Here is a 3,977-nt window from a genome sequence, read left to right as displayed (position 1 = left end):
CCCCCCCCCCCCCCGAAGGAAGATTCCTGGTACTCATTTCTGTTAGAGGCTCACTCGACCCCAGGGCCATAGTGCGGTTGGAAAAATTTGGTAAATTGGAAAAGAAATCTACCTCATCGGGACTCGAACCCGCGACCTTTCGGCTTGTAGCATTGTGCCCCCCTCCACAAGTTCGGCGATAATTTGTATGGGGTGTGAAACTGAACACCTGAGTCGTCTAAATTTCGAATTTCTATCCGATGCTGTAGTATAGATATACACAAACATGTAGCAAACTTCCTAATGAACTTCCTAATGCCTTTAATCTGGCTACTTCTGACATCTGTACTTATCAGTCTATTTGCAACTTATTTACGGATTATTTAAAGACGCTGTCAGGGTCTCCGATTATGTACCGTCAGATTGGGTGATCTTTACTGAACGATGAAATGGTGAAATATGTTGAAGAAATTGGTCATAAGGGCCTATCTCGGCATTCGCCTGATGATACTGAGGAAGACCACGAAAGACCTCAGTCAGGATGATAGAACATTTGTACCAGGCACCCCCCCACCCCGAATAAAAGTTTAGCCATTTAATCCGTTCCACCTACATACCTTAAATGTCGAGGTCGTTTTTTTTACCCCCTCATTCTGATCATTTTACAGACGGTAGGACACCTTGGACGAGTGATCAGTTCGTCGCAAGGCCTCTACCTAAACACAGGACAACACAAACACAGAATAAACACATGTCTTGTGTGGGATTCGAACCCACGATCCCGGCTTCCGAGCGAAGACAGTACACGCCTTAGACCGCTCAGCTACCGTGATCGACCTGAATAAAATTCAGAAGCGTTAATGCTTGAGCCAACTTGCTCGGCGAATCTTTGTATCATTCGGAGAAAAAATGTTGGTGGCCACACATGATATTCGGAGGAGCCGTTCAAACAATGCGCCTAGCAGTAATGCTTAGACAGGTTAGAAAAATCTTTCTTAAAGTGCGTGCTAGCCGAGACGCACAAAAGAAAGCACGTGCCTACGGAGCCCCATAACCGCACAGGAGAAAGAATGAACCAATGGTTAGCCCGGTTTTCCAGCTCCTAGTGGTGTTCCGGGAAGGTCACGATTTACTACAGAGTTACTGATCTGTCCCTGAATCCGTCAGTGGACTACGGTATTTTCTTCCTAGGGATGTACGCTCCATTTGACAGCAAGCCAGTGAACTAAATATAAGCCTCGTATCGTCATACACTGGAATGTACTGGGTGTATGCGATTCATTCAACCATCAGGCAGTATGTTGTAACCCGAAGGCCACATAAAAGTTCGTTGCAACTCACAGCTCCAAGCACTTGCTATGCGACGTTGCATAGTCGAACATCACACGGCTGCATCACTATTCTTGGCGCATTCTACGATCTATCTTCGTATATTACAACTAAACTTCGATGTAATAATCATTCATTAATGAAGTATCTATTGTTGCGTTGTTTCACGTAGGATTTAGAGACTTCTTGCAGTGGGGGGGGTCGTTTTTTATATTTTGGTGTTAAAATACCACTACAGCATGACTCAGAAATAGAACAATTGATAAGCAAATTAAAATGCATTACAATCCTATAAAAATTAAACAGTTACACTCAATGCATTCCGTAGGGAAATTCACGAATCTGTAAGAACATTAAATTCACATTAAAGAAACGACAGTTTAGTAAACTGATGTATCTGAGTCTTTTTAAGGTAAAAAAGGTAAAGCTATCCCCGTAACAGGACGTGGAGGCCCATAGAGTCGTGAGATGTCGAGGCTTCCATATTTTCTGTAGACAGTCTGCTCATAGACGGGGCTGAGGTTGTCAGGCTTATGCTCGGCCGCTCTTTACTCGCAGGAAGATTCCTGGTACTCATTTCTGTTTGAAGCTGAGTCGAACCCAGGGCCATAGTGCGGTTGGAATGATTATGTCAACTGAAAAATCCAATGATATCGGGAATCGAACCAGCGACCTTCCGGGTTGTAGCATAGTGCCTCAACCAATTACGCTACCGTGAGTCCCCAAATCAGTCTTTTAACAAGCTATAAATTTCCGAACACACAATTACAAAGACAAAATGAAACAAGGTAATATCCAAGGAATTTTTTTCAAGCTGTTGGAACACCTTAATAGATATGGCGACGGGGTGAAAAATTAAAAAGTCGCGGTTCAAATCTTAACAGAGACAACAGCTTTTTGTCTTTTCTACAGCGTTGAGACCGGCTCCGGACCCACCCATCCTCCTACACATAGCATCATGGGCTTTTTACCTTAAGCTACAGTGACGGGACCGAGGAGTCAACCAATCACCTCTTTCCTAATTTCGAGTTTAAGAATGCATGGAGCTTTACCGCCACTCTCCAAAACGTCTTCACGACGTGATGCGTAATTACCCACAAGAGCAACTTTACCATGCTCGCCTTTATTCTTGCAACAAACAGCATCGATAGGCCTACTGGAGCAGATTTATATGAAACAGTAATATTATACTATGACCAGAAACATATATAACACATAATGCGATTTTCATGTTAATGATAATAGGCCTAAGAGTTACTGTAAACTAGCCGGTAAATTATTGATTTTGAGGCTCTCACAGGCCAGCACGTAAGGCAACTTTTGAGAAGATGGGGTTTTAATTCGTGGAACATTCGTTTTTCTGTTAAATATGCAAGAATATATGTTGAGTTTCATGAAATTATGAGAAAGTTAACCTTGCAACTCTTAATAACAGCCCTGCGTCAATGTACCGGAAACAGAAATTCTGAAAGAACAAATCAAGTATAATAATTTTATAATAAAAATTATATACACTTCTTCTAATAAAAATAATACAATTACCGACGTATGCAATATTTTCAAGTTATTCTTGCAACACCTACACTTAGCATTATGTCACAAATAATATATTCACAGCTATTACTATGTACATACAACTGCTTTTACAATGATACGCGCCCTTCGACTGATCTTCGAAACCGTTGGCTCATGTAACACGTTTATTCTGGAGTAAGCCATAAAAGAGCATTTACTTGTCTCATTATAAGAGCCTGGTTCGACCTACGTAAATAGAAATTTGTAATTGGTGTTACACGCTTAGCAACTCAAGTCACTTTTAGTTTCCACGTGCTGCATTCCTTTCTTGACTTCACGATTTACGGGTCTGTACTATGAAAAAAAAATGCACTTCATAAAAATCAACCAAAGGCAACACAATGAAATCAAGTATAAAATACAACTCACCGTTCTGTTGATAGTTTCACACTTCCACCTGCAGAAATTCTTTCTTGAGGTTAGAACAACACGAAGAGTCGGTAGACGAATTCCTTCTCTACGGTTGCTCTACACCGCGCTCGCTTCCCCGGGCCGAGGGACACTCCTCCCTCGGCTTTTGAATAATCGAAAGATGGTCTAGCTCCCAACACACAGAACCCGATTTCAAACAGTCTAGCTACACTAACAAGGCGTTATAAAAGTCTGGCTGAGGTTAAACAAGTAGTTTTCTGTTATATTTGTGATGAAAACTGAAGCAGAGAGAAGCCACAATTCACTCACACAACGCTTGATGCCTTCTCAGTCTCTGGCTACCTTGCAGGATACTAACCGCGCCGCCAGAGGGGAGACAAACCTGCTCCATCCAATAGTAAGCAAGCTTGCACGCGGGCACGTACAAAGCGGCCAATCAGTTACTAGCATTCAATTTAAAAGCCTCTATGCAGAGGTGTTTTTTTTTTATTTTTCTGGAGGGATGAACATTTGTATTCAAGCACGTTCGCCGGAGTCAATGAATAAGTAATGATTTTTAAATAATTTAAATAGTGGAACACCAACAGTCGTTTGCGGAGATGCGCTGTTATGCTTTATTGTTTCATGAGCTTCAACACAGAAACAGGTTTTGGGAACAGTAAGTAAATACTGGAGTTCCGCCAGATATTCGTTACTGGGAAGGCTTGAATATTTCAAACCCA

At 41.8% G+C, this 3,977-nt stretch overlaps 1 protein-coding gene across 1 annotated transcript in view; it reads right to left on the bottom strand.

Moving 5' to 3' along the window:
- The window catches only part of LOC111872495 (protein turtle), a 480,259-nt gene extending 476,680 nt beyond the window's left edge, over nt 1-3,579 (bottom strand). The window contains exon 1 of the mRNA XM_023866469.2: nt 3,253-3,579. The gene's annotated coding sequence lies outside the window, so the exon portion shown is untranslated. The remainder of the gene's footprint in view (nt 1-3,252) is intronic.
- Between the last annotated feature and the right edge of the window lie 398 nt (nt 3,580-3,977).

This window comes from Cryptotermes secundus, unplaced genomic scaffold (assembly GCF_002891405.2).
Source record: "Cryptotermes secundus unplaced genomic scaffold, Csec_1.0 scaffold537, whole genome shotgun sequence".
NCBI lineage: Eukaryota > Metazoa > Arthropoda > Insecta > Blattodea > Kalotermitidae > Cryptotermes > Cryptotermes secundus.
This window is presented reverse-complemented; position numbering and strand designations above follow the sequence as displayed.